General features: G+C 43.2%; 1 non-coding gene across 1 annotated transcript; it reads right to left on the bottom strand.

Annotated features, from left to right (window-relative positions):
• Positions 1-5,904: 5,904 nt before the first annotated feature.
• On the bottom strand, positions 5,905-5,977 carry TRNAA-AGC. Its single transcript has one exon. It is a non-coding gene; the product is annotated as a tRNA-Ala (tRNA).
• Positions 5,978-13,590: the final 7,613 nt, after the last annotated feature.

The raw sequence follows: 13,590 nt of genomic DNA, 5'->3' as shown, positions 1-13,590 counted from the left end.
AAATCACCCTGACCCCAGAAGAGGTAAGTTGATTAGTTATCTTTCTCACCATGTATATATAATTCATAGGTGGTAACAGCATTGTCTTAAAATGTACAACATAAAGGCTAAAAGAAACTGTTTAAGTCTAAATGGAAGTGGAACTTCTTTTTCATCCAATAGGAATTAATGGAGTCTCTGGCACATGTTCCTTTTCAGGATAAAAACTTTGGGCTGAAGTTTTTGTCTGATTATTTAGATTTTGTTAATTTCCTTTTTTTGTTTGTTTCTTTTTGAGTGCACCCACAGGAGCAGCTTTTCCATTGACAGTGAGCAGTGCACCATAGGGAGCTATCCCACTGTGCAGCTGGCCGCAGGGTGTTTTGGGAAGGGTTTGCAATGCCTCATGGGGGCAGGTTCAGCATCACATGATGCACATTTCTTAATCCCATCATTCCATGGGCATCCTACTAGCCGCTTTTCAACTGCCCTGGTAACCTGCTAGCCAGCGATTTGTGTCAGAAAGCATGGTTCCTGCACTGCTCTTCATAGAATCACAGGGTTGGAAGGGACATCAGGAGGTCATCTACGCCAACCTCCTTCAGTCTTGGGCTCTGCGTTATGAACACAAGGCTACAAGAGGAGCTCAACGGGGAGGCTATTCACTACTACCCTGGACACCTCTTGTCCTTGTAGAAGCAGCACATCTGTAGCTCCGCACCAAAGGCAACTATTTGCCTCCCTTGCCTTCTTCTATTACTGTTGCAGCTCTTTTTTACATGGCACAGATGCATGTCCCTATCGTAGCCCTTCTTCTCCATACCCAAGCAAGTTCCTGTGGCTGGAGTGGAGCCGTTACTGCCATCTCCTCTCCTCACAGACCCAGGAGTTCCACCACTTTCTGTGTACCCCAGGTAGGAGCGAGTTTGCTGTGTGGAGCCGGTCTGCTCATCTGGGCAGTTGCTATGTGAGCTCTCCACACCAAGCAGACAGGAAAAGCAAGTTCAAAACTTCCGGGGGCTTTAACAGGGGAGAAGTTTTCACCTGTCTACCTGGATGCAGGGCAGCAGAGTGCAAAACAGCGACCAGAATGGCCATGGTGGGAACTGTGGGATACCTCGTGGAGGCCACTTAGGGCAACGTAAGCAACGTAGTGTTTACACTGACACTGTGTTCGCTCTAACTACGTCAACCTAAGCTCCACGCCTCTCATCGAGGCGGTTTTATTATGTCAGCGCAGAAAGCAAATTAAAATGACGGGACGAGCATTGCAATGTGTTCATCTCTATAGTTAGGTCAACGTACACTGCCTTATGTGGACAAAACTGTGTAGTGTAGACATGGTCTTAGTGATGCAAGTAAAGTCAGATGCTGCATTCAAAACGAGATCAGGTATGACTGTCTTTATCACTGTCTGATCTTCCATTCATGTTCGACTTGGGTGGGTAAACTACTACTGAAAAGTCTCTGGCTGTAAGTGAATCTTGGACCATGTCTACACGATACAGTTTTGTGTACTGTGGATGCGCTCCGCTGACACAAGGAGCATAGTGTGGACATGCAACAGCAGTTTAATTACAGTGGTGGCTGTACATTGATGTGACTTAAGTCGACTTAACTTTGTAGTGTAGACAGCCTTAGAATATAAAATCTTAACAAAAATTCTCTGTAGTTTTATACAGTGACGGATAAAACAAGCATGTAAATGAAGTTACCATTCCTGAAATGGTCACTTTTCAAAAGGTGACAGTGCTGAGAACTAGGATACTGTGAAATACATTTAAACAGGAGCAGATTAGCAGGACTAAAGTTGTAGGGGGTTAACATCCCCAAGTTGTTTGATGAAACTGTGGAGTTTATAGGCCAAATAAAAACTCAAAAGCTAACTCTTTAGTTTAGCAGAATTTAATTGAAATGGTCTGATCTATCACAATATTAGTGATAGTGTCTAGATGCATAAATTTATTTTTCTTGAGCTGGCACTCAAACAATTTTACAGGAGCATGTTACAACGTATAAAAATCAGACAGTCAAAGAGAAATCAGAGTACAGTGTAGATACAAATCCTTCACATCCGGACTGAAACAAATTCAAAACAGCTTTTCTTTGCTCCTGTTAATGATTTAGTCTTAATTTAGAGTATATACCAAAGATATGTATTTGTTCCTGGAAGAAATATAGAAATTCTGCTTGTTGCATGTGACTATGTCATTATCAAAAAAGAAAGTTTTAGCTTTGAATAAAGCTAATATTAAATGTGTTTATAGCGTTTTACTGATTTTCAGTTTTAGAATAAATAATCTCGTCAAAATGCATACTGGAGAACATGAGCATCAATCCCACTTCCTCAGCAAACACGCTAAGAAAACATGCTACCCTGTGAGCTAATTCCCCTTTTCTCAAAAGTATTCCAAAGCAGTTTGTAAACAGAAAACCGTGTGCTAATCCAGTGTATGATATTTTACTCTAACAGTTCATATTTTAACTGTACATAACTTCAGTGTTATTGCTGTTGCGTTGGTCTTTCTACTCACAACAGAAAAAAAAGTACCGTTTATCTAGCTTCCAACAGTAGACAGTAAAAGTTTTTAATATGTGGCAAAATACCTTGTTCGCCTCAGTAGGCTCAGTCCTTTTTAGCCTTGGAGACTCAGGTTTGGGGCAAGGCGAATCCTTACAGGTGGCACAGGGTTCTGCTACTCCTCTCCTCCGTCAGTCCCTTGTGCTTGTTTTCCTTCCCTTCCGGGGAGCGAGTGCAGCCTCCCTACTGGGAAGGTCTGGTGTCTTGCTGCAAACAGCCTACTGGCAACTTCCCTGCTCCCCTCACTCTCCCCCTCCTACCACCCAGGGGAGGGTTTAAAAAGGTCCCAAGTAGTTGGAGTCAGCTGAACCTAATTGGTTCCCTAGCAACCCCTTTTCCAGCGGAACCTTATTGCCCCTTGGTTCTCTCTCCTCAGTGGATAGGGAGGGGCCTTTCAATTCCCTGGGACTAATTACTACCCCCCTTTTGTAGCTGTTTGTCCTGAGTTTACCACAAATATTATTTACTTATTTCTTTACAACTGCAGTGTTTAGTATTTCATTTTGGAATTAAGCCATGGGGGAAAGATGAGAACAGCAGAAAAGAAGGTTTTGGGGATATGTGTAATCGTTTAAAGAGTTCTGATTACGTTTTAGAGTTATTTTTATTAAATAATCAATGGGACAAATCGTTTTGTATTAATTGATTTCCCAATAATAAAAATCAAGTAATTGTGTTTTAATAGCTTTGTTTGTGTATGAGACTTCTTCAGATAAATAAATATTAATTGCATTTTCTTCTGTTTGTTGCACATACAAGTCTTGAGAAATAAGAAATGCAAATTAAAACAAAAAACATCACATACAAGAATATGGAAGAGTAAAGAAAAGAAGTTTTGTAATTAATTGCTATTTGCTCCCTTCCCTGACACAGCCAAAAAAAATGTTTATGGAGAATGCGGGCATCGATCCCGCTACCTCTCACATGCTAAGCGAGCGCTCTACCATTTGAGCTAATTCCCCAGCTGTATGGTCTACACAGTAGGTTGTTCACAAAACGTTTTCAAGCAGCTGTCTTCAAACACCGCAAGCTCTCCAATCAGAGAATAAAATGGTGTCTGATGATTCGCCATTGAGCACTAGCAAGGACTCCCAGATACTTACTCAGCCTACTCAGGAAGTACAGTTCTTTCAAAGACTGCAATGTTTCTGTCACCTCTGAGAGGCTGTGTCATCAAGCTGACCAACCGTGATCTTCACCTGCTCTCATCCTTTTGTCTCTTCAATTCCTTTTTCCACATTCAAAATGGAGTGTTCTATTGTTTAAAAGCAAGCACATCTGATTACCCTCATTGCAGGCTATATTTTGACCCTAGAAATATTCACAGCATTGCTTTAACTGGTTTCTTGAGCACTGAGGTTTACCAACATGCATCTTATTCTTAGAATAAAACACAATGTAACAGTTAGCGTCACTGGGTTAATATTCTTTGATCAATAGCAGCAAAATCTGCAATCGCTCTGTCAGTCAGTCTCCCCAGCCACTACTATCACAAGACCACAGGAGGGGCTCTCTTTTTGGGAATTAACATCTCAATTACAGTGGTTACACGAGAAAAGTTTCTTCTATTTTTGAAAAGACCTGCCAGTTTGAAAGACATTCTATATATTTAAGATAGAGAATACTACGAGCACACAGTTAATGGATTGGCTAAATGTAATTGTAAATGAGATATTATCACTGAGCAGGTCCCTGGCCCCACACCCACGGCCCTGCCCCGCCTCTTCCCACCCCTGCTCCACCCCCGCTCTGCATCTTCCCGCTCAGTTCCGCCCCCTCCCTCAAGCACACGGTGTCCCCGCTCCTCCCCCCTTCCTCCCAGCCTCCTGCACGCCACAAAAGAACCATTCACGGCAGGCAGGAGGCGCAGGGAAGGAAGGGGAGGCACTGATCCGCTGGGCCCGCCAGCAGGCAGGAGGCGCTGGGGAGAGTTAGGGGGAGCAAATAGTGGGGCTGCTGGTGGGTGCTGGGCATCCACCATTTTTTCCCCTTGGGTGCTCCAGCTCCAGCCCACCCACGGAGTCAGCGCCTATGGAGCAGGTATGTTTCCAGTGCGGTCCCACAATGATCAGTTCTTGGACCTACACTATTTAAAATTTTTATCAGTGACCTGGAAGAAAACAAAATCATCACTGAAAGTTTGCAGATGAGACAAAAACTATAAAAAAAATAATGAAAATAATGAAGAGGTAAATTGGTAAATTGGGCACAAACAAACAATATGCATTTTAATGCAGCTAAATGTAAATGTATTCTTCGAGGAACAAAGAATGTACGCCATACTTACAGGATGGGAGATTCTATACTGGGAAGCAGCGACTCTGAAAAGGATTGGAGATTGTGGTGGATAATCAGCTGAATGAGGTCTCAGTATTAGATATGAAAATGCTCACATTCCAGGACAATTGAACACATAGTTTACAGAAGAGTAAAATAATGTTAAATAATGCTAATCTGTTCCACCTCATAGTTAGCTGTAACATTGAGTACCTTTCCCAGAACTGAAGAACTTGAAAGCTTGTCTCTTTCACCAAAAGAAGATGACACAGTAAGAGATTACCTCACTCTTTTTGCCTCTTTGATATAATGTTAAAGGTGTTTTTATGGACACCAATTTCTCTTGGAATTGCCACACGCCTCCTGGTCACCTTGCTTTTTCCATGCTGTAAGAACAGACACATGACACAACCCTCTGCCCTAACCATATTTGCAAATCGGATGACCTGATTAAAAAATCATACCTGACATAGCTTTTACAAAAATAATATTTATACCTACTATAACTCAACCTATTATGCCTCAACTCAGCTGAATTGCATTATCCTTTGTATTGTGAACATTCTTTCAGTATTTATAAAAGAAAATAATGTGTGCTGTCAAAATTATGTTTATCTTCCATAACCAGTTAAAAAATATAATTCAAGCATATTGTGCACACCCCTTTCTTAAAATGTGGTGGATTAATTTAATATGTACATGTATTTTGATCCCTTACAAAAATGTTAAGAGCAGGATGCATCTAGATTTTAAAAAGAAAATAAGGACAAGTGTTTAGAGGGATGAAATATCAGAGACAAAAATCACAAGCAACAAGTGGCAACTCTTGCTGTCCTTTTATTTAATTTTTTCAGCTGTCAAGAATTACCTCTCATGTGCATGCACCAGTGATAATCTTCAAGAAAAGAGAATATTACAAAACCAATCTTTCCACAAAACAAAACCCCCAAAAAACCACTTTATAAAATTAGAAAGCCTCAAGAAGTAACTTAAAATATGCATATTCTTCAGAACTGAAAAAATGGGTCCTTTTGAAATAAATATTCTCTGATTTAAAAAAAAGGTACTGGAGAATGTGGGCATCGATCCCACTACCTCTCGCATGCTAAGCGAGCGCTCTACCATTTGAGCTAATTCCCCTTCCTGAGGGAAAAAAATCAGGTCTCTCTCAGTCACTGTTTTCTACACCTCATTACCAGAATGACTCAGCAGAAATGACACTGCAATGTGATCAGCCACCATAAATTCTGAGTTTCAAGCACAAGTTATTTCAGAATGAAACATTCTGCTTTGCAGCCAAGAGTAAGAATACATAGTTCAAATTGTTAGCTGACTGGTAGTGGGACTAAAACCCATATTCTTTACCACAACAGACTCCAATGAGACTGCAGAAATTGTTTATTTTAGGACAAGTCCTGAGATCTTTACAAGCAAGCAAAAACAAACTGCTCTGGATTTTATTAATCTGAGTTTTGCTTCAGTAAAATATGAGTCAAGAGCTCAGCATTTGACTGTTTATAAATTACCTAACTGAGCTGTAACTGGATCACACGCCTTTTCAAAGAGGTCTTCGTATCCAAACAAGTTGTAGACTCATCTGCACAACTGAACAGTTATGACACTTAAGCTGTTTCATGTTGCTTGGACTTAGAAATACAATAAATGGACTGAACTATCTGTATTATGTCTTCATGGGATTTAAAACTATACAAAATTATACATCAACATTTCAAAAGCTACAGGCAAGTAAAAAGCAAAGATTTACAAAAGCTAAATCCTGAACTGTTCCACATCTATTCCCCTTAGAGATGTTGTGGCTTCTTGTATATCTATGTTGTCCTTTAGATGAAACAAATTCCTCTCATATATTACATTCATCAGTGTTATCATTCATCTTCTAATTATTGAGCTCTTTGGAAGTAATTTCTGTCATATCAATGTAACCCTTCTGCCCGTCAGAGTTGGCAGCAACAAGGGCCGGGTTCAATATCTAGGGGATCCATTCCAATAACACAATGCAAATCGGCTCGAGCCCCCACCCAGTGACCTGGGACAAATATATACCACCCCCGCTGGGCGCCTCCAAGAGGCAATACTTCCCCTCTCGCAAGCACATAGTCTGAGTGTAGCAAAAAGCCTTTTAATAACAGAGAGAAACAATGTGGCATTATGTTGGGGAAACACCACCGACAGGATTCATAACACAACCCATGAGCAAAAAAAAACCCACCCCAAGCAAATTGGGGCATGCCCCTTTCCCTTTGGTTCTTGAGTCCAGCAACCCCAAATCACCCAAAGTCCCAAAAGTCCAATGACCCAAAAGTCTCTGTCCCTGGTCAGGACAGCCCCAGAGTTCAAAAGTTTATCTGCGGAGCTTTACCTCCCAACCTGGGTGGAGATGGGATGGGGGTAAGAGGCACCTTACATGATCTGAAGCTGACCGCCCCACAGCTCTATAGGCTTTCGCTCCGCCAGCCGCCCCACGAACTCCTTCGCTCCGCTCCGCGGCCCACAAGTAGCTCCCGCCGCCCCAAGAACTGCTCCACCAGCCGGTCCACAAACTGCTCCACATCCCACCAGCAGCTCCCACCATCCTATGAACTGCTCCACCAGCCTGTCCACAAGGCACTCCAGCCGTCCCGCAAACTGCTCCACACTATATCTTCAGGCTCCCCCACTACTTAACACAACGCTCAGTGATTTCAGCTCTTAGTCAGTTCAGCTCTTTGGTGAATTCAGCTTGTAGTAGGGGAGCCTCAGTGCTGGTGCACTGTTAGCCCAAAGTGAGCTCAGCACCTGTAACTAGACTTCTAATGAAATCAAAATTAGCTCTGATATTCCACAGTGGAGAGAGGAGGAAGTGCAATTAGCATGTAAGGCCCTCACCAAGGGGCCCATACCACCAAGTATTAATACTTGTCCCCAGCATCCGATGAAGTGAGCTGTAGCTCACGAAAGCTCATGCTCAAATAAATTGGTTAGTCTCTAAGGTGCCACAAGTACTCCTTTTCTTTTTTCTCAATTCACAGAGTTTTGGAACCCATGACCCTTGCCTAGCGAGTGCCACTTATTTGATGGTGAGTCCCTCCATCATAACAAAAGGCCAAGTACAGTTCCAAGCACAGTTCCCATAATCAGGGTAATAACAATTTATTCTTCCTGCCTCAATAACAGAGACACTGGGGATCCCACAGCAGCCAAAGTGACCATTTGGGCAGCTATGGCCTCATTCTAGGCGGGGTGGGTGTGCCTATGCAAATGAGATCGGCCCCTGAAGTTCTTTTCCACAACTTGCCTCACCTCACCACCAGATGTCAGGGTGGAGCTCATCCTGACACTGCTTACATCAACATACCAATCTCTTAAAATTAGGACTCGAAAGGTTCTCCAAGCCTGAAGTATCAGTCTCTTGCATAACCCAAGATAATTGCAATTCATCTTGAAAAGATTTTTGTAGTCCTATTTACGGATGAAACCTCATATAGCAAATATTTCATTTTCATACTGGACTCCTGGACACTTGTTTAAATGTGTTCTACTTGGACAGTGAAGGGTTCTGGTAATATGGGAAACAGGATGGTAATTTGTTATATTATTTGGCAATATATTAGTACTAGAAATTCCTGGTCAAATATTACCAATGTTTACTTCTGGGGCAATTCTAAGCCAAAAAGTTAAAAATTCTGCACATATTTTAAAATTCTGCATATTTTATTTTGCAAAATAACACTATATAATCATACCAGTTTCAACTATTTTGGTAATTTATTTCAAAATACCTGTCAGCAAGTATGTCTGTAACAATACAGACAAAAAAATCCCCCCAGCAGAAGAGAGTTAAAGAAACCCATATGACAACTCAGTGCCTGTTTCTCTGCTTCTTCCCCCTCAGAGCCCAGTCAGGGAGCCAGATACTACACCGCTCCCCCCAGAGCCCAGCTGCAGGCCCCAAGTCCAGACACTCGCCCCCACCCCTCGCAGCCAAGCTGCGCACCCCTCCCCAGCCCAGACACTCGCACCCGCTCGCCTCCAGAGCCCAGCTGCGGGGTGACCCCCCAGCCCAGACACTCACACCCCTTCCCCCAGAGCCCAGCCACAGGGTGCCCCCAAGGCCCAGACACTTGCACCCTTCCCCCAAAACCCCAGCTGCACCGCGCCACCCACCCCCCACCACAGCCCAGACACACACACACACCCTTTCCCCAGTGCCCAGCTGCAGGAGTAAGTATTACAGAAATATACTGAATCATAAAGTAGTGGATGAGTCAGAATTAAATTTGTAACATATGCCTTTCTTGTACAGTATTGTGCTTGGATAGTTTTTGGCTAGAGTTTCAGAGTATTCATTATTGAAAATGAAGAAAGAATTCATACATTCAGAACTGGGTGAGATTGCACGTGCAGTTCTGCTCACTGACTTGGTGTTCCAGCTCCCTGAAAAAAAAGAGTCAGAGGTTAGTTTCAGAAAGGAGGATTTCCCTCCCTTTTGCTTACAATTATAAGGCATGACTATTCTCACATTGGTGTAAAAAGAATAACTCTTTACAACAATTTTGTTACTTCAGATTCTAATCGCATACTGATGTATCTTAGATCATTAGCCTTTCTTTGCCATCAAGATAAATGGGACACTAAAAGAGGCTGTGATGGGATGAAGCAAGGATGGAAGGGGTGTGTATTGTGGGATGACGTCCTGGATTTTTACTTACTTCACATTCAGAGTTTGTATAGGAATGGGAACTTTGCCAGCCTACTGTGCTTTGACGCTGTAACACATGTGACGCTGATGTCCACAAAAATCAAATTTCCGGCTCCTTCTCTGCTTCACTCCTCTACCTCCTTGTTGTCAGTGCCATCTATCCTCTATGTTTACACATTTGGGATTGTCCAGGCTAAACCTAAAGCACTTGGACAGGTATTTGCTAATTCAAAGTATCTATTATTAATTATTTATAGAAAAACTACAGTGTGTGTTCACTTAACATGTACAAGGAGAAAGAAGTAGCTGGAGAGCCAAATAGCTGTGAGTTTGTTTGTTTAACACTTCCCCCTCCCACCCTCCTCCAAAAAGGGAAACTTGGGAATTTTGCTTCTGTCCTGAATAAAGGAGGAATGCAGATGTGGAAAAGAGTTTAGGGTGATTTTATTTGTTTGCTTTGACCCAGAAGAAAGAGGGAATTAAGGAGTTTTGCTTAATCCTGAGTCAAAAGAATCAATGAACTCCACTGTTTCTCTGACCCTGGAAAGGGGGAACTTTAGGACTATATTTATTACATGCCGGAAAGAAAACACTTCTTGTTTCAGTTTCCTTTCTTGATTTGACTGAGATTCTTTATGGCAGAAGGACCACGCACATGTAGGGACATTCCATATATTCCCCCTCTTTTCCCACTGCCTCTCCAATATTCAGAATACTACCAATGAGCACATTAACTGAACTCCAATCTTTGCAGAATAGCTGGGTTAGAGCCTAAATATGTATATTTTCCCCTTATAAGTGGGATTACCTTTGTTCTATTGTAATACTCTGAAATTACCCCTCGGACACTGATTTAAAATAGATTCTGTAGAACCAAATACTTAAATAAAACTCAACTCCTCCACTTCCCACGAGACATAAAATTCATGGCATGACATCGTAGATTTTAACTCTTTTCTGTATGGGGGAGGGAGCCTTACACGCTAACTCAGATCTTTGCCATGATCAAAGAAACAGACGTTAAAGATGGAGGCCTATTAAACACCTAATCCTGCACTCACTGAGGTTGATGGATTGTACCCTACCGACAGTATATTCTTCAGTGCTTTGACCAGCCTAGTTTTGCCACCAAGACAGCTGCGAAATTTTACAGTAGTTTTCCCAGAGAGAAGTCCCTATTCTCACCTGTCTGTCCTCAGAATTAGGGTTGGACTCCTTATTGCTCTTTTCCCCCAGCACAGGTCTGTGTCTCAGAGGTTTCAATCTCACTCTCCTGTCCTGACAAGTTCGCAACAACCGAGGTATTGTGGCATAAGGGCTATCAGACACTAGCAAAGGGAAAAAAATATGAAAGGAATTAGCAAGGGACAAAGGTTTGACTGGAAATCTGAAATGCACATGTAATATATGGGTGCATGTGTCCCATTGTGAGATGGTTATGAATATAACCATCCACAGAAAGGGAAATTTAGGTTAGACATTAAGGCCTGATCTGCACTGGTGGGGGGGTTCGATCTAAGTTACGCAACTTCAGCTAAGTGAATAATGTAGCTAAAGTCAACGTACTTAGACCTACTCACCGCAGTGTCTAGGGTGAGTTGACTGCTGCCGCTCCCCCGTCGACTCTGCCTGCGCCTCTGGTGACGCTGGAGTACAGGAGTCAATGGGAGAGCGCTCGGGGGTCGATTTATCGTGTCTAGACTCAACGGGATAAATCGATCCCCGCTGGATCGATCACTGCCGGATCCGGCGGATAGTATAGACATACCCTAAGAAAAACATCTTATCTCTAAGTGTAGTTAAGCACTGGAACAAATTACGTAAATTGTGGAATCCCTGTCATTGGAGGTTTTTAAGAGCAGGTTAGCCAAACATCTGAAAGGGATGGTCTAGATCAGTGCTACTCAAAGTGGTGGTCTGCGGACCCTGCCGGTCCACAAGCCATCGGCTGCCGATCTGCGCGCACATCGGAAAAAAAACTGCCGGTCCCCCACATCAGATAACTTGAGAAGCACTGGTCTAGATAATACTTAGTTCTGCCTCAGCGCAGGGAACGGGACTAGATGTGCCTTCCAGTCTGACATTTTTATGATATTAAGGTGGCAATGGGATTGGAGGGGTCAGGACAGACTGCAAACCTAATTCTGGCCCTCCAATAAGAGCACCGCAACCCTCACCACTTGCTCTGTAACATGCTTCACAGTATCAGAGCTCCTTTGTTCCAGTGCAGTTCCATCTCAATCATTACTTTTCTTGTCAGACAACCAGGGGCTACAGTTTAAACAACACACAAATCCACGCCTTTCTCCTTTTCTTGTCACACATCCACAGTAAGAAGCATCGCACCCAACCCTCTCTCTATTACATTTTTCTACACTCTGCCATGCACTGGAATTTGGGACCCTCCGAATCTTGTTGCCAGAGAATCTGGCACACTTTAGAGTCTGAACTACATATAAAGCGCCCAACGATTTAACTGAGAAGAGCCCAGCAGAGACACAAGGTCCAAGTTCATACTTAAGATAATATGGTAATACAGTAATAGTTTTAGATTTAATGCATATCCACTTCCCTTCCTGCCACCCAGTACAATAATAAAATGAATATAAATCAAGGGAAACTAACTTAGGAAAAATGTCAGGAGGAAAAAGAAGGGGATGGAAATCTCTGGAGGAGGCATGAAAGTCCAGGGGTGAGTTGGAAGACCACTGGGTAATCAGGGAACAGGAGGAAAAGTCACAAGCAGGCACCCTCATAGTGATAAGCACTCTAAACTTGACCTCACTTTTCCATCTGCTAAATCCAGTATCGCCAACTTCAAGAGAGCAAAAATCATGAGTAAGACCCCCCAAAATCATGAGATTGGCCTGAAAAATCATGACTGTAAAAAAATCCATTATATTGTGTTTTTTAGGTCATTCTCTTCATTTTTGAACCCCCCCCCCCACTTCCCATCCCCAGGGTGTATGCATGTGACAATTAGTGTTGCCCGCTTTCCCACATGTACTGGATAACATGATTTTGGCCCCTGCTGCAGATGCTCTCACCCCCACATCTGCCTGTCTTCTACCCAGCAATTAATCCTGTCCTCCAGTCCATCAGTTATGTTCCCCACCCAACCTCCCTCAATTCAGCCCCCAGCTCCCATCATCACTACCCCATCAGTTCAGCCCTGCTACCCCATCAAACCTCACTGCCCATAGCTCACCCTCTCATCACTCACTCCATCTGCTCAGAACCCACCATCAATACCGTCCCCCACCCCATCAGATCTCACCATACTCACTTCAGCCCCCCTGCAGCCCCCAGGCCATAGTTCAGCCCTCCCAGCCTCACCTCTCCTCCTCTTAGGGTTCTTCACCCTCCCCAGGCTTCGGGGAGCTGCAGTGGGGTCCCCTCTCCCACATCCCAGGCTGACAGCCAGAGCCCCGCTGCACAAAATCCTGAGATTTGAGAGTTCTATTGTGAGATCATGAGTAAGGCTTAATTTTGCTTAGAAATCGCATCTCTCACGATAAATTCATGAGAGATGGCATGTCTGCAAATCCTCCTGCAATGATAAGCACTTCCAAATCCCCTTTCCCTTGAGGCCAGCACGGACAAGTACTCCAACTTCCAAACCTTACATACTCCTTCCTCCCATTAGCAAGCCTCATTCTCAATCTGACCTACTTTTTCCACACCCTGCAGCTGTGCCCCTAGAAGAAAGGTGTTCTCATTTTCCATATCAAAACATGGTCAGCTAAGGAGAGAAGCAAATTAAAGTGATTATGCACAGTGAGAAAATAATCGTTCTTACAGCTGGCAGTATCACTCAGGCTGTGTAGCGATTTCAACAGTTGGCTGGTGGGAAGCCCTATTAGCCGAGAAGCCTGGCAAAAATAAGTAAGACCATTGCACTTTCTATTCGGCGAGGTCTTCGGGTAGTCAGTGGGACTCTTCCGCTGAAAGCTCCTCCAGAAGTTTCTTTGCTTTATCACATAATAACTAGGAAAATAAAACTCAGTTACTATACCCTGAGGATGAAACCATCAACGCACCATGGACCAAGGGC

This window comes from Chelonia mydas, chromosome 2, assembly GCF_015237465.2.
Source record: "Chelonia mydas isolate rCheMyd1 chromosome 2, rCheMyd1.pri.v2, whole genome shotgun sequence".
NCBI classification, from domain to species: Eukaryota; Metazoa; Chordata; order Testudines; family Cheloniidae; genus Chelonia; species Chelonia mydas.
Note: the sequence above shows the minus strand (reverse complement) of the source record. Positions and strands in the feature narration are given on the sequence as shown.